General features: G+C 35.4%; 17 non-coding genes across 17 annotated transcripts; 8 read left to right on the top strand and 9 right to left on the bottom strand.

The window, feature by feature from the left end:
• Positions 1-1,681: 1,681 nt before the first annotated feature.
• Positions 1,682-1,754, bottom strand: Trnav-uac (transfer RNA valine (anticodon UAC)). Its single transcript has one exon. It is a non-coding gene; the product is annotated as a tRNA-Val (tRNA).
• A 438-nt stretch (positions 1,755-2,192) lies between these two features.
• Trnav-aac (transfer RNA valine (anticodon AAC)) lies at positions 2,193-2,265 on the top strand. Its single transcript has one exon. It is a non-coding gene; the product is annotated as a tRNA-Val (tRNA).
• Positions 2,266-4,548: 2,283 nt separating this feature from the next.
• On the bottom strand, positions 4,549-4,621 carry Trnav-uac (transfer RNA valine (anticodon UAC)). Its single transcript has one exon. It is a non-coding gene; the product is annotated as a tRNA-Val (tRNA).
• A 438-nt stretch (positions 4,622-5,059) lies between these two features.
• On the top strand, positions 5,060-5,132 carry Trnav-aac (transfer RNA valine (anticodon AAC)). The gene has a single exon. It is a non-coding gene; the product is annotated as a tRNA-Val (tRNA).
• Positions 5,133-6,957: 1,825 nt separating this feature from the next.
• On the bottom strand, positions 6,958-7,030 carry Trnav-uac (transfer RNA valine (anticodon UAC)). The gene has a single exon. It is a non-coding gene; the product is annotated as a tRNA-Val (tRNA).
• Positions 7,031-7,468: 438 nt separating this feature from the next.
• Trnav-aac (transfer RNA valine (anticodon AAC)) lies at positions 7,469-7,541 on the top strand. The gene has a single exon. It is a non-coding gene; the product is annotated as a tRNA-Val (tRNA).
• A 1,826-nt stretch (positions 7,542-9,367) lies between these two features.
• Positions 9,368-9,440, bottom strand: Trnav-uac (transfer RNA valine (anticodon UAC)). Its single transcript has one exon. It is a non-coding gene; the product is annotated as a tRNA-Val (tRNA).
• A 438-nt stretch (positions 9,441-9,878) lies between these two features.
• On the top strand, positions 9,879-9,951 carry Trnav-aac (transfer RNA valine (anticodon AAC)). The gene has a single exon. It is a non-coding gene; the product is annotated as a tRNA-Val (tRNA).
• A 1,826-nt stretch (positions 9,952-11,777) lies between these two features.
• On the bottom strand, positions 11,778-11,850 carry Trnav-uac (transfer RNA valine (anticodon UAC)). Its single transcript has one exon. It is a non-coding gene; the product is annotated as a tRNA-Val (tRNA).
• Positions 11,851-12,046: 196 nt separating this feature from the next.
• On the top strand, positions 12,047-12,119 carry Trnav-aac (transfer RNA valine (anticodon AAC)). Its single transcript has one exon. It is a non-coding gene; the product is annotated as a tRNA-Val (tRNA).
• A 2,283-nt stretch (positions 12,120-14,402) lies between these two features.
• Trnav-uac (transfer RNA valine (anticodon UAC)) lies at positions 14,403-14,475 on the bottom strand. Its single transcript has one exon. It is a non-coding gene; the product is annotated as a tRNA-Val (tRNA).
• A 438-nt stretch (positions 14,476-14,913) lies between these two features.
• On the top strand, positions 14,914-14,986 carry Trnav-aac (transfer RNA valine (anticodon AAC)). Its single transcript has one exon. It is a non-coding gene; the product is annotated as a tRNA-Val (tRNA).
• Positions 14,987-16,813: 1,827 nt separating this feature from the next.
• Trnav-uac (transfer RNA valine (anticodon UAC)) lies at positions 16,814-16,886 on the bottom strand. Its single transcript has one exon. It is a non-coding gene; the product is annotated as a tRNA-Val (tRNA).
• A 196-nt stretch (positions 16,887-17,082) lies between these two features.
• Trnav-aac (transfer RNA valine (anticodon AAC)) lies at positions 17,083-17,155 on the top strand. The gene has a single exon. It is a non-coding gene; the product is annotated as a tRNA-Val (tRNA).
• Positions 17,156-19,438: 2,283 nt separating this feature from the next.
• Positions 19,439-19,511, bottom strand: Trnav-uac (transfer RNA valine (anticodon UAC)). The gene has a single exon. It is a non-coding gene; the product is annotated as a tRNA-Val (tRNA).
• A 438-nt stretch (positions 19,512-19,949) lies between these two features.
• Positions 19,950-20,022, top strand: Trnav-aac (transfer RNA valine (anticodon AAC)). Its single transcript has one exon. It is a non-coding gene; the product is annotated as a tRNA-Val (tRNA).
• Positions 20,023-21,849: 1,827 nt separating this feature from the next.
• Positions 21,850-21,922, bottom strand: Trnav-uac (transfer RNA valine (anticodon UAC)). Its single transcript has one exon. It is a non-coding gene; the product is annotated as a tRNA-Val (tRNA).
• Positions 21,923-21,983: the final 61 nt, after the last annotated feature.

Below are 21,983 nucleotides of genomic sequence, written 5' to 3' on the forward strand. Positions count from 1 at the left end.
AAAAGAAAGCAGGATTAAGCCACGGTTACAATACACCATTAGATTTTATGGGCGCAGTCAGTTTATGAGCATAACATGGTATTCAGAATTAAGAGTATGGCTAATCCTGATTGGTCGAAATGTGCGCCCGTTATTTTTTTATTATTAGAGACTTCGTGCACTCTGCTTTATACAAAAGGCAAAATAAAAATTATTCCATAGCCCTATAAAGGCACTGATCGAGATGACTTTTCAACACTAGGTCAAGACACGTATGTATGTTTTAAGGGCAAAATTGATAGGCATGGGAGATAAGTACAAAATACGCTAAGAAAAGCAACGCGAACCTATATTTTTTTGGACCAAAAAATACTGTCCTAATAACTTTTTTTTGATTCTAGCAAGGTTTCGTTAAAAAAAATCAACTTTCTAAAGTCGGTATCTCAAAAAAGGCTACCATTGTCGCCTATGGGGAAATTAATTGTTTATTTCAATCTTAACAACACTTCATTTCCGAGACGGTTTACTACGAAATCTCAAATTGAAACAATAATCAAAATCGAGAGGAAATTGCATCAAATAGATATGTCATTACATGTATCAAACGGAACCAACAATCATTCCCAGGCAGCAATGACTGTTATTGTTTCATTGCATTTAAGGCGAGTGCATCATGAAAGGTGCACTTGAATAGGTCCCTATTTGTTTTGTTTTTAATGTACGTCTGTCATTTGTCAACTTGTTTAAGTTAGATATATTATCGGCATAATTGCATGTAGTTATCCTCTTTTGATTCGACGCCGAAGTTTAACAGTTTAACAATTTGAGAAAACGGTAGGATTTACTACACGGATTGTCATTAAAACTGTAAAAGGTCTCAATACAGCAACTATAAATTGTAACACGTTAAAAGCAATTGCTGTGGTTGTTTTCTTTTTTTCTTTCTTCAACTGGCACAATTTAACCATTCAGTATGATATATAACACGTTAGATAATGGTAAATGTCAGTTTCTGAACCATTCTGTCATCTGCCAAAAGCTATATAGACCTCACATTTGCCTCAGTATACATACTGTTTTGGAGATGATAGGTTTTTCAATAGATTGCCGCAGGACCTTGGGTGCCAAGAAATATTTCTGAATTATTATGTCTAGCCAAATTTTAGGTTTCAAACAGTTACAGTTACACAAACAATTTCTTTCGTTATTAAAAGTAATGGAGTGCCCATTTGCAAAAACAAACCAGGTTCTGGCGAGGTTCGAACTCGCGACCTTCTGCGTGTAAAGCAGACGTGATAACCACTACACGGATTGTCATTAAAACTGTAAAAGGTCTCAATACAGCAACTATAAATTGTAACACGTTAAAAGCAATTGCTGTGGTTGTTTTCTTTTTTTCTTTCTTCAACTGGCACAATTTAACCATTCAGTATGATATATAACACGTTAGATAATGGTAAATGTCAGTTTCTGAACCATTCTGTCATCTGCCAAAAGCTATATAGACCTCACATTTGCCTCAGTATACATACTGTTTTGGAGATGATAGGTTTTTCAATAGATTGCCGCAGGACCTTGGGTGCCAAGAAATATTTCTGAATTATTATGTCTAGCCAAATTTTAGGTTTCAAACAGTTACAGTTACACAAACAATTTCTTTCGTTATTAAAAGTAATGGAGTGCCCATTTGCAAAAACAAACCAGGTTCTGGCGAGGTTCGAACTCGCGACCTTCTGCGTGTAAAGCAGACGTGATAACCACTACACCACAGAACCGGACAATATACTTATCAAATATTATCGAATTTATACTTCAGTTTATATATCATGTGAAAATGCGGCGCTATACAAATAGGCATATCATCAAAGTCTAACGTGGGCCTCTCAACTTAGATTACTTTAGCACACACAGGTTAAAATGAAACCACTGACACACATGGGGAAAGCAAGATAAAAAGAAAACTGTACCAGTCTTCCATATTTCAGAATGTATCATGTACTTCTTGTAGGTTTTAGAAGTGCTTCCTATAAATAAGTTTGCATGACGGCCTATAAATAAGTTTGCATGACGGACTCTTCAAATGTTTAATACAATATGCTTTGAAAAAAAACCAATAACAGTAATGCAAATGAGTATTAAAAAAACACCAATATGCCAATGATCAGTCGGACAGCTGACTACTAAATAAATGAATAAGGCACATTTCATTAATGGTTTCCGTGGTGTAGTGGTTATCACATCCGCTTAACACGCGGAAGGTCCTGAGTTCAATCCTCAGCGGAAACATACTTTTTTTCGGCCTGGACAAGGTTGTTTTTTTTTACATTGGCACTGACGCGTCAACTTCTACAAATGTGAGACTCTTTTGTCGAGAAATTTTCCTCTTTTTTTTTTTAATGTCAAATAGCTCTTTTTAACTAAAAAGAAAAGAAAAGAAAGCAGGATTAAGCCACGGTTACAATACACCATTAGATTTTATGGGCGCAGTCAGTTTATGAGCATAACATGGTATTCAGAATTAAGAGTATGGCTAATCCTGATTGGTCGAAATGTGCGCCCGTTATTTTTTTATTATTAGAGACTTCGTGCACTCTGCTTTATACAAAAGGCAAAATAAAAATTATTCCATAGCCCTATAAAGGCACTGATCGAGATGACTTTTCAACACTAGGTCAAGACACGTATGTATGTTTTAAGGGCAAAATTGATAGGCATGGGAGATAAGTACAAAATACGCTAAGAAAAGCAACGCGAACCTATATTTTTTTGGACCAAAAAATACTGTCCTAATAACTTTTTTTTGATTCTAGCAAGGTTTCGTTAAAAAAAATCAACTTTCTAAAGTCGGTATCTCAAAAAAGGCTACCATTGTCGCCTATGGGGAAATTAATTGTTTATTTCAATCTTAACAACACTTCATTTCCGAGACGGTTTACTACGAAATCTCAAATTGAAACAATAATCAAAATCGAGAGGAAATTGCATCAAATAGATATGTCATTACATGTATCAAACGGAACCAACAATCATTCCCAGGCAGCAATGACTGTTATTGTTTCATTGCATTTAAGGCGAGTGCATCATGAAAGGTGCACTTGAATAGGTCCCTATTTGTTTTGTTTTTAATGTACGTCTGTCATTTGTCAACTTGTTTAAGTTAGATATATTATCGGCATAATTGCATGTAGTTATCCTCTTTTGATTCGACGCCGAAGTTTAACAGTTTAACAATTTGAGAAAACGGTAGGATTTACTACACGGATTGTCATTAAAACTGTAAAAGGTCTCAATACAGCAACTATAAATTGTAACACGTTAAAAGCAATTGCTGTGGTTGTTTTCTTTTTTTCTTTCTTCAACTGGCACAATTTAACCATTCAGTATGATATATAACACGTTAGATAATGGTAAATGTCAGTTTCTGAACCATTCTGTCATCTGCCAAAAGCTATATAGACCTCACATTTGCCTCAGTATACATACTGTTTTGGAGATGATAGGTTTTTCAATAGATTGCCGCAGGACCTTGGGTGCCAAGAAATATTTCTGAATTATTATGTCTAGCCAAATTTTAGGTTTCAAACAGTTACAGTTACACAAACAATTTCTTTCGTTATTAAAAGTAATGGAGTGCCCATTTGCAAAAACAAACCAGGTTCTGGCGAGGTTCGAACTCGCGACCTTCTGCGTGTAAAGCAGACGTGATAACCACTACACGGATTGTCATTAAAACTGTAAAAGGTCTCAATACAGCAACTATAAATTGTAACACGTTAAAAGCAATTGCTGTGGTTGTTTTCTTTTTTTCTTTCTTCAACTGGCACAATTTAACCATTCAGTATGATATATAACACGTTAGATAATGGTAAATGTCAGTTTCTGAACCATTCTGTCATCTGCCAAAAGCTATATAGACCTCACATTTGCCTCAGTATACATACTGTTTTGGAGATGATAGGTTTTTCAATAGATTGCCGCAGGACCTTGGGTGCCAAGAAATATTTCTGAATTATTATGTCTAGCCAAATTTTAGGTTTCAAACAGTTACAGTTACACAAACAATTTCTTTCGTTATTAAAAGTAATGGAGTGCCCATTTGCAAAAACAAACCAGGTTCTGGCGAGGTTCGAACTCGCGACCTTCTGCGTGTAAAGCAGACGTGATAACCACTACACGGATTGTCATTAAAACTGTAAAAGGTCTCAATACAGCAACTATAAATTGTAACACGTTAAAAGCAATTGCTGTGGTTGTTTTCTTTTTTTCTTTCTTCAACTGGCACAATTTAACCATTCAGTATGATATATAACACGTTAGATAATGGTAAATGTCAGTTTCTGAACCATTCTGTCATCTGCCAAAAGCTATATAGACCTCACATTTGCCTCAGTATACATACTGTTTTGGAGATGATAGGTTTTTCAATAGATTGCCGCAGGACCTTGGGTGCCAAGAAATATTTCTGAATTATTATGTCTAGCCAAATTTTAGGTTTCAAACAGTTACAGTTACACAAACAATTTCTTTCGTTATTAAAAGTAATGGAGTGCCCATTTGCAAAAACAAACCAGGTTCTGGCGAGGTTCGAACTCGCGACCTTCTGCGTGTAAAGCAGACGTGATAACCACTACACCACAGAACCGGACAATATACTTATCAAATATTATCGAATTTATACTTCAGTTTATATATCATGTGAAAATGCGGCGCTATACAAATAGGCATATCATCAAAGTCTAACGTGGGCCTCTCAACTTAGATTACTTTAGCACACACAGGTTAAAATGAAACCACTGACACACATGGGGAAAGCAAGATAAAAAGAAAACTGTACCAGTCTTCCATATTTCAGAATGTATCATGTACTTCTTGTAGGTTTTAGAAGTGCTTCCTATAAATAAGTTTGCATGACGGCCTATAAATAAGTTTGCATGACGGACTCTTCAAATGTTTAATACAATATGCTTTGAAAAAAAACCAATAACAGTAATGCAAATGAGTATTAAAAAAACACCAATATGCCAATGATCAGTCGGACAGCTGACTACTAAATAAATGAATAAGGCACATTTCATTAATGGTTTCCGTGGTGTAGTGGTTATCACATCCGCTTAACACGCGGAAGGTCCTGAGTTCAATCCTCAGCGGAAACATACTTTTTTTCGGCCTGGACAAGGTTGTTTTTTTTTACATTGGCACTGACGCGTCAACTTCTACAAATGTGAGACTCTTTTGTCGAGAAATTTTCCTCTTTTTTTTTTTAATGTCAAATAGCTCTTTTTAACTAAAAAGAAAAGAAAAGAAAGCAGGATTAAGCCACGGTTACAATACACCATTAGATTTTATGGGCGCAGTCAGTTTATGAGCATAACATGGTATTCAGAATTAAGAGTATGGCTAATCCTGATTGGTCGAAATGTGCGCCCGTTATTTTTTTATTATTAGAGACTTCGTGCACTCTGCTTTATACAAAAGGCAAAATAAAAATTATTCCATAGCCCTATAAAGGCACTGATCGAGATGACTTTTCAACACTAGGTCAAGACACGTATGTATGTTTTAAGGGCAAAATTGATAGGCATGGGAGATAAGTACAAAATACGCTAAGAAAAGCAACGCGAACCTATATTTTTTTGGACCAAAAAATACTGTCCTAATAACTTTTTTTTGATTCTAGCAAGGTTTCGTTAAAAAAAATCAACTTTCTAAAGTCGGTATCTCAAAAAAGGCTACCATTGTCGCCTATGGGGAAATTAATTGTTTATTTCAATCTTAACAACACTTCATTTCCGAGACGGTTTACTACGAAATCTCAAATTGAAACAATAATCAAAATCGAGAGGAAATTGCATCAAATAGATATGTCATTACATGTATCAAACGGAACCAACAATCATTCCCAGGCAGCAATGACTGTTATTGTTTCATTGCATTTAAGGCGAGTGCATCATGAAAGGTGCACTTGAATAGGTCCCTATTTGTTTTGTTTTTAATGTACGTCTGTCATTTGTCAACTTGTTTAAGTTAGATATATTATCGGCATAATTGCATGTAGTTATCCTCTTTTGATTCGACGCCGAAGTTTAACAGTTTAACAATTTGAGAAAACGGTAGGATTTACTACACGGATTGTCATTAAAACTGTAAAAGGTCTCAATACAGCAACTATAAATTGTAACACGTTAAAAGCAATTGCTGTGGTTGTTTTCTTTTTTTCTTTCTTCAACTGGCACAATTTAACCATTCAGTATGATATATAACACGTTAGATAATGGTAAATGTCAGTTTCTGAACCATTCTGTCATCTGCCAAAAGCTATATAGACCTCACATTTGCCTCAGTATACATACTGTTTTGGAGATGATAGGTTTTTCAATAGATTGCCGCAGGACCTTGGGTGCCAAGAAATATTTCTGAATTATTATGTCTAGCCAAATTTTAGGTTTCAAACAGTTACAGTTACACAAACAATTTCTTTCGTTATTAAAAGTAATGGAGTGCCCATTTGCAAAAACAAACCAGGTTCTGGCGAGGTTCGAACTCGCGACCTTCTGCGTGTAAAGCAGACGTGATAACCACTACACGGATTGTCATTAAAACTGTAAAAGGTCTCAATACAGCAACTATAAATTGTAACACGTTAAAAGCAATTGCTGTGGTTGTTTTCTTTTTTTCTTTCTTCAACTGGCACAATTTAACCATTCAGTATGATATATAACACGTTAGATAATGGTAAATGTCAGTTTCTGAACCATTCTGTCATCTGCCAAAAGCTATATAGACCTCACATTTGCCTCAGTATACATACTGTTTTGGAGATGATAGGTTTTTCAATAGATTGCCGCAGGACCTTGGGTGCCAAGAAATATTTCTGAATTATTATGTCTAGCCAAATTTTAGGTTTCAAACAGTTACAGTTACACAAACAATTTCTTTCGTTATTAAAAGTAATGGAGTGCCCATTTGCAAAAACAAACCAGGTTCTGGCGAGGTTCGAACTCGCGACCTTCTGCGTGTAAAGCAGACGTGATAACCACTACACCACAGAACCGGACAATATACTTATCAAATATTATCGAATTTATACTTCAGTTTATATATCATGTGAAAATGCGGCGCTATACAAATAGGCATATCATCAAAGTCTAACGTGGGCCTCTCAACTTAGATTACTTTAGCACACACAGGTTAAAATGAAACCACTGACACACATGGGGAAAGCAAGATAAAAAGAAAACTGTACCAGTCTTCCATATTTCAGAATGTATCATGTACTTCTTGTAGGTTTTAGAAGTGCTTCCTATAAATAAGTTTGCATGACGGCCTATAAATAAGTTTGCATGACGGACTCTTCAAATGTTTAATACAATATGCTTTGAAAAAAAACCAATAACAGTAATGCAAATGAGTATTAAAAAAACACCAATATGCCAATGATCAGTCGGACAGCTGACTACTAAATAAATGAATAAGGCACATTTCATTAATGGTTTCCGTGGTGTAGTGGTTATCACATCCGCTTAACACGCGGAAGGTCCTGAGTTCAATCCTCAGCGGAAACATACTTTTTTTCGGCCTGGACAAGGTTGTTTTTTTTTTACATTGGCACTGACGCGTCAACTTCTACAAATGTGAGACTCTTTTGTCGAGAAATTTTCCTCTTTTTTTTTTTAATGTCAAATAGCTCTTTTTAACTAAAAAGAAAAGAAAAGAAAGCAGGATTAAGCCACGGTTACAATACACCATTAGATTTTATGGGCGCAGTCAGTTTATGAGCATAACATGGTATTCAGAATTAAGAGTATGGCTAATCCTGATTGGTCGAAATGTGCGCCCGTTATTTTTTTATTATTAGAGACTTCGTGCACTCTGCTTTATACAAAAGGCAAAATAAAAATTATTCCATAGCCCTATAAAGGCACTGATCGAGATGACTTTTCAACACTAGGTCAAGACACGTATGTATGTTTTAAGGGCAAAATTGATAGGCATGGGAGATAAGTACAAAATACGCTAAGAAAAGCAACGCGAACCTATATTTTTTTGGACCAAAAAATACTGTCCTAATAACTTTTTTTTGATTCTAGCAAGGTTTCGTTAAAAAAAATCAACTTTCTAAAGTCGGTATCTCAAAAAAGGCTACCATTGTCGCCTATGGGGAAATTAATTGTTTATTTCAATCTTAACAACACTTCATTTCCGAGACGGTTTACTACGAAATCTCAAATTGAAACAATAATCAAAATCGAGAGGAAATTGCATCAAATAGATATGTCATTACATGTATCAAACGGAACCAACAATCATTCCCAGGCAGCAATGACTGTTATTGTTTCATTGCATTTAAGGCGAGTGCATCATGAAAGGTGCACTTGAATAGGTCCCTATTTGTTTTGTTTTTAATGTACGTCTGTCATTTGTCAACTTGTTTAAGTTAGATATATTATCGGCATAATTGCATGTAGTTATCCTCTTTTGATTCGACGCCGAAGTTTAACAGTTTAACAATTTGAGAAAACGGTAGGATTTACTACACGGATTGTCATTAAAACTGTAAAAGGTCTCAATACAGCAACTATAAATTGTAACACGTTAAAAGCAATTGCTGTGGTTGTTTTCTTTTTTTCTTTCTTCAACTGGCACAATTTAACCATTCAGTATGATATATAACACGTTAGATAATGGTAAATGTCAGTTTCTGAACCATTCTGTCATCTGCCAAAAGCTATATAGACCTCACATTTGCCTCAGTATACATACTGTTTTGGAGATGATAGGTTTTTCAATAGATTGCCGCAGGACCTTGGGTGCCAAGAAATATTTCTGAATTATTATGTCTAGCCAAATTTTAGGTTTCAAACAGTTACAGTTACACAAACAATTTCTTTCGTTATTAAAAGTAATGGAGTGCCCATTTGCAAAAACAAACCAGGTTCTGGCGAGGTTCGAACTCGCGACCTTCTGCGTGTAAAGCAGACGTGATAACCACTACACGGATTGTCATTAAAACTGTAAAAGGTCTCAATACAGCAACTATAAATTGTAACACGTTAAAAGCAATTGCTGTGGTTGTTTTCTTTTTTTCTTTCTTCAACTGGCACAATTTAACCATTCAGTATGATATATAACACGTTAGATAATGGTAAATGTCAGTTTCTGAACCATTCTGTCATCTGCCAAAAGCTATATAGACCTCACATTTGCCTCAGTATACATACTGTTTTGGAGATGATAGGTTTTTCAATAGATTGCCGCAGGACCTTGGGTGCCAAGAAATATTTCTGAATTATTATGTCTAGCCAAATTTTAGGTTTCAAACAGTTACAGTTACACAAACAATTTCTTTCGTTATTAAAAGTAATGGAGTGCCCATTTGCAAAAACAAACCAGGTTCTGGCGAGGTTCGAACTCGCGACCTTCTGCGTGTAAAGCAGACGTGATAACCACTACACCACAGAACCGGACAATATACTTATCAAATATTATCGAATTTATACTTCAGTTTATATATCATGTGAAAATGCGGCGCTATACAAATAGGCATATCATCAAAGTCTAACGTGGGCCTCTCAACTTAGATTACTTTAGCACACACAGGTTAAAATGAAACCACTGACACACATGGGGAAAGCAAGATAAAAAGAAAACTGTACCAGTCTTCCATATTTCAGAATGTATCATGTACTTCTTGTAGGTTTTAGAAGTGCTTCCTATAAATAAGTTTGCATGACGGCCTATAAATAAGTTTGCATGACGGACTCTTCAAATGTTTAATACAATATGCTTTGAAAAAAAACCAATAACAGTAATGCAAATGAGTATTAAAAAAACACCAATATGCCAATGATCAGTCGGACAGCTGACTACTAAATAAATGAATAAGGCACATTTCATTAATGGTTTCCGTGGTGTAGTGGTTATCACATCCGCTTAACACGCGGAAGGTCCTGAGTTCAATCCTCAGCGGAAACATACTTTTTTTCGGCCTGGACAAGGTTGTTTTTTTTTTACATTGGCACTGACGCGTCAACTTCTACAAATGTGAGACTCTTTTGTCGAGAAATTTTCCTCTTTTTTTTTTTAATGTCAAATAGCTCTTTTTAACTAAAAAGAAAAGAAAAGAAAGCAGGATTAAGCCACGGTTACAATACACCATTAGATTTTATGGGCGCAGTCAGTTTATGAGCATAACATGGTATTCAGAATTAAGAGTATGGCTAATCCTGATTGGTCGAAATGTGCGCCCGTTATTTTTTTATTATTAGAGACTTCGTGCACTCTGCTTTATACAAAAGGCAAAATAAAAATTATTCCATAGCCCTATAAAGGCACTGATCGAGATGACTTTTCAACACTAGGTCAAGACACGTATGTATGTTTTAAGGGCAAAATTGATAGGCATGGGAGATAAGTACAAAATACGCTAAGAAAAGCAACGCGAACCTATATTTTTTTGGACCAAAAAATACTGTCCTAATAACTTTTTTTTGATTCTAGCAAGGTTTCGTTAAAAAAAATCAACTTTCTAAAGTCGGTATCTCAAAAAAGGCTACCATTGTCGCCTATGGGGAAATTAATTGTTTATTTCAATCTTAACAACACTTCATTTCCGAGACGGTTTACTACGAAATCTCAAATTGAAACAATAATCAAAATCGAGAGGAAATTGCATCAAATAGATATGTCATTACATGTATCAAACGGAACCAACAATCATTCCCAGGCAGCAATGACTGTTATTGTTTCATTGCATTTAAGGCGAGTGCATCATGAAAGGTGCACTTGAATAGGTCCCTATTTGTTTTGTTTTTAATGTACGTCTGTCATTTGTCAACTTGTTTAAGTTAGATATATTATCGGCATAATTGCATGTAGTTATCCTCTTTTGATTCGACGCCGAAGTTTAACAGTTTAACAATTTGAGAAAACGGTAGGATTTACTACACGGATTGTCATTAAAACTGTAAAAGGTCTCAATACAGCAACTATAAATTGTAACACGTTAAAAGCAATTGCTGTGGTTGTTTTCTTTTTTTCTTTCTTCAACTGGCACAATTTAACCATTCAGTATGATATATAACACGTTAGATAATGGTAAATGTCAGTTTCTGAACCATTCTGTCATCTGCCAAAAGCTATATAGACCTCACATTTGCCTCAGTATACATACTGTTTTGGAGATGATAGGTTTTTCAATAGATTGCCGCAGGACCTTGGGTGCCAAGAAATATTTCTGAATTATTATGTCTAGCCAAATTTTAGGTTTCAAACAGTTACAGTTACACAAACAATTTCTTTCGTTATTAAAAGTAATGGAGTGCCCATTTGCAAAAACAAACCAGGTTCTGGCGAGGTTCGAACTCGCGACCTTCTGCGTGTAAAGCAGACGTGATAACCACTACACGGATTGTCATTAAAACTGTAAAAGGTCTCAATACAGCAACTATAAATTGTAACACGTTAAAAGCAATTGCTGTGGTTGTTTTCTTTTTTTCTTTCTTCAACTGGCACAATTTAACCATTCAGTATGATATATAACACGTTAGATAATGGTAAATGTCAGTTTCTGAACCATTCTGTCATCTGCCAAAAGCTATATAGACCTCACATTTGCCTCAGTATACATACTGTTTTGGAGATGATAGGTTTTTCAATAGATTGCCGCAGGACCTTGGGTGCCAAGAAATATTTCTGAATTATTATGTCTAGCCAAATTTTAGGTTTCAAACAGTTACAGTTACACAAACAATTTCTTTCGTTATTAAAAGTAATGGAGTGCCCATTTGCAAAAACAAACCAGGTTCTGGCGAGGTTCGAACTCGCGACCTTCTGCGTGTAAAGCAGACGTGATAACCACTACACCACAGAACCGGACAATATACTTATCAAATATTATCGAATTTATACTTCAGTTTATATATCATGTGAAAATGCGGCGCTATACAAATAGGCATATCATCAAAGTCTAACGTGGGCCTCTCAACTTAGATTACTTTAGCACCAATATGCCAATGATCAGTCGGACAGCTGACTACTAAATAAATGAATAAGGCACATTTCATTAATGGTTTCCGTGGTGTAGTGGTTATCACATCCGCTTAACACGCGGAAGGTCCTGAGTTCAATCCTCAGCGGAAACATACTTTTTTTCGGCCTGGACAAGGTTGTTTTTTTTTACATTGGCACTGACGCGTCAACTTCTACAAATGTGAGACTCTTTTGTCGAGAAATTTTCCTCTTTTTTTTTTTAATGTCAAATAGCTCTTTTTAACTAAAAAGAAAAGAAAAGAAAGCAGGATTAAGCCACGGTTACAATACACCATTAGATTTTATGGGCGCAGTCAGTTTATGAGCATAACATGGTATTCAGAATTAAGAGTATGGCTAATCCTGATTGGTCGAAATGTGCGCCCGTTATTTTTTTATTATTAGAGACTTCGTGCACTCTGCTTTATACAAAAGGCAAAATAAAAATTATTCCATAGCCCTATAAAGGCACTGATCGAGATGACTTTTCAACACTAGGTCAAGACACGTATGTATGTTTTAAGGGCAAAATTGATAGGCATGGGAGATAAGTACAAAATACGCTAAGAAAAGCAACGCGAACCTATATTTTTTTGGACCAAAAAATACTGTCCTAATAACTTTTTTTTGATTCTAGCAAGGTTTCGTTAAAAAAAATCAACTTTCTAAAGTCGGTATCTCAAAAAAGGCTACCATTGTCGCCTATGGGGAAATTAATTGTTTATTTCAATCTTAACAACACTTCATTTCCGAGACGGTTTACTACGAAATCTCAAATTGAAACAATAATCAAAATCGAGAGGAAATTGCATCAAATAGATATGTCATTACATGTATCAAACGGAACCAACAATCATTCCCAGGCAGCAATGACTGTTATTGTTTCATTGCATTTAAGGCGAGTGCATCATGAAAGGTGCACTTGAATAGGTCCCTACTTGTTTTGTTTTTAATGTACGTCTGTCATTTGTCAACTTGTTTAAGTTAGATATATTATCGGCATAATTGCATGTAGTTATCCTCTTTTGATTCGACGCCGAAGTTTAACAGTTTAACAATTTGAGAAAACGGTAGGATTTACTACACGGATTGTCATTAAAACTGTAAAAGGTCTCAATACAGCAACTATAAATTGTAACACGTTAAAAGCAATTGCTGTGGTTGTTTTCTTTTTTTCTTTCTTCAACTGGCACAATTTAACCATTCAGTATGATATATAACACGTTAGATAATGGTAAATGTCAGTTTCTGAACCATTCTGTCATCTGCCAAAAGCTATATAGACCTCACATTTGCCTCAGTATACATACTGTTTTGGAGATGATAGGTTTTTCAATAGATTGCCGCAGGACCTTGGGTGCCAAGAAATATTTCTGAATTATTATGTCTAGCCAAATTTTAGGTTTCAAACAGTTACAGTTACACAAACAATTTCTTTCGTTATTAAAAGTAATGGAGTGCCCATTTGCAAAAACAAACCAGGTTCTGGCGAGGTTCGAACTCGCGACCTTCTGCGTGTAAAGCAGACGTGATAACCACTACACGGATTGTCATTAAAACTGTAAAAGGTCTCAATACAGCAACTATAAATTGTAACACGTTAAAAGCAATTGCTGTGGTTGTTTTCTTTTTTTCTTTCTTCAACTGGCACAATTTAACCATTCAGTATGATATATAACACGTTAGATAATGGTAAATGTCAGTTTCTGAACCATTCTGTCATCTGCCAAAAGCTATATAGACCTCACATTTGCCTCAGTATACATACTGTTTTGGAGATGATAGGTTTTTCAATAGATTGCCGCAGGACCTTGGGTGCCAAGAAATATTTCTGAATTATTATGTCTAGCCAAATTTTAGGTTTCAAACAGTTACAGTTACACAAACAATTTCTTTCGTTATTAAAAGTAATGGAGTGCCCATTTGCAAAAACAAACCAGGTTCTGGCGAGGTTCGAACTCGCGACCTTCTGCGTGTAAAGCAGACGTGATAACCACTACACGGATTGTCATTAAAACTGTAAAAGGTCTCAATACAGCAACTATAAATTGTAACACGTTAAAAGCAATTGCTGTGGTTGTTTTCTTTTTTTCTTTCTTCAACTGGCACAATTTAACCATTCAGTATGATATATAACACGTTAGATAATGGTAAATGTCAGTTTCTGAACCATTCTGTCATCTGCCAAAAGCTATATAGACCTCACATTTGCCTCAGTATACATACTGTTTTGGAGATGATAGGTTTTTCAATAGATTGCCGCAGGACCTTGGGTGCCAAGAAATATTTCTGAATTATTATGTCTAGCCAAATTTTAGGTTTCAAACAGTTACAGTTACACAAACAATTTCTTTCGTTATTAAAAGTAATGGAGTGCCCATTTGCAAAAACAAACCAGGTTCTGGCGAGGTTCGAACTCGCGACCTTCTGCGTGTAAAGCAGACGTGATAACCACTACACCACAGAACCGGACAATATACTTATCAAATATTATCGAATTTATACTTCAGTTTATATATCATGTGAAAATGCGGCGCTATACAAATAGGCATATCATCAAAGTCTAACGTGGGCCTCTCAACTTAGATTACTTTAGCACACACAGGTTAAAATGAAACCACTGACACACATGGGGAAAGCAAGATAAAAAGAAAACTGTACCAGTCTTCCATATTTCAGAATGTATCATGTACTTCTTGTAGGTTTTAGAAGTGCTTCCTATAAATAAGTTTGCATGACGGCCTATAAATAAGTTTGCATGACGGACTCTTCAAATGTTTAATACAATATGCTTTGAAAAAAAACCAATAACAGTAATGCAAATGAGTATTAAAAAAACACCAATATGCCAATGATCAGTCGGACAGCTGACTACTAAATAAATGAATAAGGCACATTTCATTAATGGTTTCCGTGGTGTAGTGGTTATCACATCCGCTTAACACGCGGAAGGTCCTGAGTTCAATCCTCAGCGGAAACATACTTTTTTTCGGCCTGGACAAGGTTGTTTTTTTTTTTACATTGGCACTGACGCGTCAACTTCTACAAATGTGAGACTCTTTTGTCGAGAAATTTTCCTCTTTTTTTTTTTAATGTCAAATAGCTCTTTTTAACTAAAAAGAAAAGAAAAGAAAGCAGGATTAAGCCACGGTTACAATACACCATTAGATTTTATGGGCGCAGTCAGTTTATGAGCATAACATGGTATTCAGAATTAAGAGTATGGCTAATCCTGATTGGTCGAAATGTGCGCCCGTTATTTTTTTATTATTAGAGACTTCGTGCACTCTGCTTTATACAAAAGGCAAAATAAAAATTATTCCATAGCCCTATAAAGGCACTGATCGAGATGACTTTTCAACACTAGGTCAAGACACGTATGTATGTTTTAAGGGCAAAATTGATAGGCATGGGAGATAAGTACAAAATACGCTAAGAAAAGCAACGCGAACCTATATTTTTTTGGACCAAAAAATACTGTCCTAATAACTTTTTTTTGATTCTAGCAAGGTTTCGTTAAAAAAAATCAACTTTCTAAAGTCGGTATCTCAAAAAAGGCTACCATTGTCGCCTATGGGGAAATTAATTGTTTATTTCAATCTTAACAACACTTCATTTCCGAGACGGTTTACTACGAAATCTCAAATTGAAACAATAATCAAAATCGAGAGGAAATTGCATCAAATAGATATGTCATTACATGTATCAAACGGAACCAACAATCATTCCCAGGCAGCAATGACTGTTATTGTTTCATTGCATTTAAGGCGAGTGCATCATGAAAGGTGCACTTGAATAGGTCCCTATTTGTTTTGTTTTTAATGTACGTCTGTCATTTGTCAACTTGTTTAAGTTAGATATATTATCGGCATAATTGCATGTAGTTATCCTCTTTTGATTCGACGCCGAAGTTTAACAGTTTAACAATTTGAGAAAACGGTAGGATTTACTACACGGATTGTCATTAAAACTGTAAAAGGTCTCAATACAGCAACTATAAATTGTAACACGTTAAAAGCAATTGCTGTGGTTGTTTTCTTTTTTTCTTTCTTCAACTGGCACAATTTAACCATTCAGTATGATATATAACACGTTAGATAATGGTAAATGTCAGTTTCTGAACCATTCTGTCATCTGCCAAAAGCTATATAGACCTCACATTTGCCTCAGTATACATACTGTTTTGGAGATGATAGGTTTTTCAATAGATTGCCGCAGGACCTTGGGTGCCAAGAAATATTTCTGAATTATTATGTCTAGCCAAATTTTAGGTTTCAAACAGTTACAGTTACACAAACAATTTCTTTCGTTATTAAAAGTAATGGAGTGCCCATTTGCAAAAACAAACCAGGTTCTGGCGAGGTTCGAACTCGCGACCTTCTGCGTGTAAAGCAGACGTGATAACCACTACACGGATTGTCATTAAAACTGTAAAAGGTCTCAATACAGCAACTATAAATTGTAACACGTTAAAAGCAATTGCTGTGGTTGTTTTCTTTTTTTCTTTCTTCAACTGGCACAATTTAACCATTCAGTATGATATATAACACGTTAGATAATGGTAAATGTCAGTTTCTGAACCATTCTGTCATCTGCCAAAAGCTATATAGACCTCACATTTGCCTCAGTATACATACTGTTTTGGAGATGATAGGTTTTTCAATAGATTGCCGCAGGACCTTGGGTGCCAAGAAATATTTCTGAATTATTATGTCTAGCCAAATTTTAGGTTTCAAACAGTTACAGTTACACAAACAATTTCTTTCGTTATTAAAAGTAATGGAGTGCCCATTTGCAAAAACAAACCAGGTTCTGGCGAGGTTCGAACTCGCGACCTTCTGCGTGTAAAGCAGACGTGATAACCACTACACCACAGAACCGGACAATATACTTATCAAATATTATCGAATTTATACTTCAGTTTATATATCATGTGAAAATGCGGCGCTATACAAATAGGCATATCATCAAAGTCTAACGTGGGCCTCTCAACTTAGATTACTTTAGCACCAATATGCCAATGATCAGTCGGACAGCTGACTACTAAATAAATGAATAAGGCACATTTCATTAATGGTTTCCGTGGTGTAGTGGTTATCACATCCGCTTAACACGCGGAAGGTCCTGAGTTCAATCCTCAGCGGAAACATACTTTTTTTCGGCCTGGACAAGGTTGTTTTTTTTTACATTGGCACTGACGCGTCAACTTCTACAAATGTGAGACTCTTTTGTCGAGAAATTTTCCTCTTTTTTTTTTTAATGTCAAATAGCTCTTTTTAACTAAAAAGAAAAGAAAAGAAAGCAGGATTAAGCCACGGTTACAATACACCATTAGATTTTATGGGCGCAGTCAGTTTATGAGCATAACATGGTATTCAGAATTAAGAGTATGGCTAATCCTGATTGGTCGAAATGTGCGCCCGTTATTTTTTTATTATTAGAGACTTCGTGCACTCTGCTTTATACAAAAGGCAAAATAAAAATTATTCCATAGCCCTATAAAGGCACTGATCGAGATGACTTTTCAACACTAGGTCAAGACACGTATGTATGTTTTAAGGGCAAAATTGATAGGCATGGGAGATAAGTACAAAATACGCTAAGAAAAGCAACGCGAACCTATATTTTTTTGGACCAAAAAATACTGTCCTAATAACTTTTTTTTGATTCTAGCAAGGTTTCGTTAAAAAAAATCAACTTTCTAAAGTCGGTATCTCAAAAAAGGCTACCATTGTCGCCTATGGGGAAATTAATTGTTTATTTCAATCTTAACAACACTTCATTTCCGAGACGGTTTACTACGAAATCTCAAATTGAAACAATAATCAAAATCGAGAGGAAATTGCATCAAATAGATATGTCATTACATGTATCAAACGGAACCAACAATCATTCCCAGGCAGCAATGACTGTTATTGTTTCATTGCATTTAAGGCGAGTGCATCATGAAAGGTGCACTTGAATAGGTCCCTACTTGTTTTGTTTTTAATGTACGTCTGTCATTTGTCAACTTGTTTAAGTTAGATATATTATCGGCATAATTGCATGTAGTTATCCTCTTTTGATTCGACGCCGAAGTTTAACAGTTTAACAATTTGAGAAAACGGTAGGATTTACTACACGGATTGTCATTAAAACTGTAAAAGGTCTCAATACAGCAACTATAAATTGTAACACGTTAAAAGCAATTGCTGTGGTTGTTTTCTTTTTTTCTTTCTTCAACTGGCACAATTTAACCATTCAGTATGATATATAACACGTTAGATAATGGTAAATGTCAGTTTCTGAACCATTCTGTCATCTGCCAAAAGCTATATAGACCTCACATTTGCCTCAGTATACATACTGTTTTGGAGATGATAGGTTTTTCAATAGATTGCCGCAGGACCTTGGGTGCCAAGAAATATTTCTGAATTATTATGTCTAGCCAAATTTTAGGTTTCAAACAGTTACAGTTACACAAACAATTTCTTTCGTTATTAAAAGTAATGGAGTGCCCATTTGCAAAAACAAACCAGGTTCTGGCGAGGTTCGAACTCGCGACCTTCTGCGTGTAAAGCAGACGTGATAACCACTACACGGATTGTCATTAAAACTGTAAAAGGTCTCAATACAGCAACTATAAATTGTAACACGTTAAAAGCAATTGCTGTGGTTGTTTTCTTTTTTTCTTTCTTCAACTGGCACAATTTAACCATTCAGTATGATATATAACACGTTAGATAATGGTAAATGTCAGTTTCTGAACCATTCTGTCATCTGCCAAAAGCTATATAGACCTCACATTTGCCTCAGTATACATACTGTTTTGGAGATGATAGGTTTTTCAATAGATTGCCGCAGGACCTTGGGTGCCAAGAAATATTTCTGAATTATTATGTCTAGCCAAATTTTAGGTTTCAAACAGTTACAGTTACACAAACAATTTCTTTCGTTATTAAAAGTAATGGAGTGCCCATTTGCAAAAACAAACCAGGTTCTGGCGAGGTTCGAACTCGCGACCTTCTGCGTGTAAAGCAGACGTGATAACCACTACACGGATTGTCATTAAAACTGTAAAAGGTCTCAATACAGCAACTATAAATTGTAACACGTTAAAAGCAATTGCTGTGGTTGTTTTCTTTTTTTCTTTCTTCAACTGGCACAATTTAACCATTCAGTATGATATATAACACGTTAGATAATGGTAAATGTCAGTTTCTGAACCATTCTGTCATCTGCCAAAAGCTATATAGACCTCACATTTGCCTCAGTATACATACTGTTTTGGAGATGATAGGTTTTTCAATAGATTGCCGCAGGACCTTGGGTGCCAAGAAATATTTCTGAATTATTATGTCTAGCCAAATTTTAGGTTTCAAACAGTTACAGTTACACAAACAATTTCTTTCGTTATTAAAAGTAATGGAGTGCCCATTTGCAAAAACAAACCAGGTTCTGGCGAGGTTCGAACTCGCGACCTTCTGCGTGTAAAGCAGACGTGATAACCACTACACCACAGAACCGGACAATATACTTATCAAATATTATCGAATTTATACTTCAGTTTATATATCATGTGAAAATGCGGCGCTATACAAATAGGCATATCATCAAAGTCTAACGTGGGCCTCTCAACTTAGATTACTTTAGCACACACAGGTTAAAATGAAACCACTGACACACATGGGGAAAGCAAGATAAAAAGAAAACTGTACCAGTCTTCCATATTTCAGAATGTATCATGTACTTCTTGTAGGTTTTAGAAGTGCTTCCTATAAATAAGTTTGCATGACGGCCTATAAATAAGTTTGCATGACGGACTCTTCAAATGTTTAATACAATATGCTTTGAAAAAAAACCAATAACAGTAATGCAAATGAGTATTAAAAAAACACCAATATGCCAATGATCAGTCGGACAGCTGACTACTAAATAAATGAATAAGGCACATTTCATTAATGGTTTCCGTGGTGTAGTGGTTATCACATCCGCTTAACACGCGGAAGGTCCTGAGTTCAATCCTCAGCGGAAACATACTTTTTTTCGGCCTGGACAAGGTTGTTTTTTTTTTTACATTGGCACTGACGCGTCAACTTCTACAAATGTGAGACTCTTTTGTCGAGAAATTTTCCTCTTTTTTTTTTTAATGTCAAATAGCTCTTTTTAACTAAAAAGAAAAGAAAAGAAAGCAGGATTAAGCCACGGTTACAATACACCATTAGATTTTATGGGCGCAGTCAGTTTATGAGCATAACATGGTATTCAGAATTAAGAGTATGGCTAATCCTGATTGGTCGAAATGTGCGCCCGTTATTTTTTTATTATTAGAGACTTCGTGCACTCTGCTTTATACAAAAGGCAAAATAAAAATTATTCCATAGCCCTATAAAGGCACTGATCGAGATGACTTTTCAACACTAGGTCAAGACACGTATGTATGTTTTAAGGGCAAAATTGATAGGCATGGGAGATAAGTACAAAATACGCTAAGAAAAGCAACGCGAACCTATATTTTTTTGGACCAAAAAATACTGTCCTAATAACTTTTTTTTGATTCTAGCAAGGTTTCGTTAAAAAAAATCAACTTTCTAAAGTCGGTATCTCAAAAAAGGCTACCATTGTCGCCTATGGGGAAATTAATTGTTTATTTCAATCTTAACAACACTTCATTTCCGAGACGGTTTACTACGAAATCTCAAATTGAAACAATAATCAAAATCGAGAGGAAATTGCATCAAATAGATATGTCATTACATGTATCAAACGGAACCAACAATCATTCCCAGGCAGCAATGACTGTTATTGTTTCATTGCATTTAAGGCGAGTGCATCATGAAAGGTGCACTTGAATAGGTCCCTATTTGTTTTGTTTTTAATGTACGTCTGTCATTTGTCAACTTGTTTAAGTTAGATATATTATCGGCATAATTGCATGTAGTTATCCTCTTTTGATTCGACGCCGAAGTTTAACAGTTTAACAATTTGAGAAAACGGTAGGATTTACTACACGGATTGTCATTAAAACTGTAAAAGGTCTCAATACAGCAACTATAAATTGTAACACGTTAAAAGCAATTGCTGTGGTTGTTTTCTTTTTTTCTTTCTTCAACTGGCACAATTTAACCATTCAGTATGATATATAACACGTTAGATAATGGTAAATGTCAGTTTCTGAACCATTCTGTCATCTGCCAAAAGCTATATAGACCTCACATTTGCCTCAGTATACATACTGTTTTGGAGATGATAGGTTTTTCAATAGATTGCCGCAGGACCTTGGGTGCCAAGAAATATTTCTGAATTATTATGTCTAGCCAAATTTTAGGTTTCAAACAGTTACAGTTACACAAACAATTTCTTTCGTTATTAAAAGTAATGGAGTGCCCATTTGCAAAAACAAACCAGGTTCTGGCGAGGTTCGAACTCGCGACCTTCTGCGTGTAAAGCAGACGTGATAACCACTACACGGATTGTCATTAAAACTGTAAAAGGTCTCAATACAGCAACTATAAATTGTAACACGTTAAAAGCAATTGCTGTGGTTGTTTTCTTTTTTTCTTTCTTCAACTGGCACAATTTAACCATTCAGTATGATATATAACACGTTAGATAATGGTAAATGTCAGTTTCTGAACCATTCTGTCATCTGCCAAAAGCTATATAGACCTCACATTTGCCTCAGTATACATACTGTTTTGGAGATGATAGGTTTTTCAATAGATTGCCGCAGGACCTTGGGTGCCAAGAAATATTTCTGAATTATTATGTCTAGCCAAATTTTAGGTTTCAAACAGTTACAGTTACACAAACAATTTCTTTCGTTATTAAAAGTAATGGAGTGCCCATTTGCAAAAACAAACCAGGTTCTGGCGAGGTTCGAACTCGCGACCTTCTGCGTGTAAAGCAGACGTGATAACCACTACACCACAGAACCGGACAATATACTTATCAAATATTATCGAATTTATACTTCAGTTTATATATCATGTGAAAAT

Source organism: Mytilus edulis, chromosome 8 (assembly GCF_963676685.1).
Source record: "Mytilus edulis chromosome 8, xbMytEdul2.2, whole genome shotgun sequence".
NCBI lineage: Eukaryota > Metazoa > Mollusca > Bivalvia > Mytilida > Mytilidae > Mytilus > Mytilus edulis.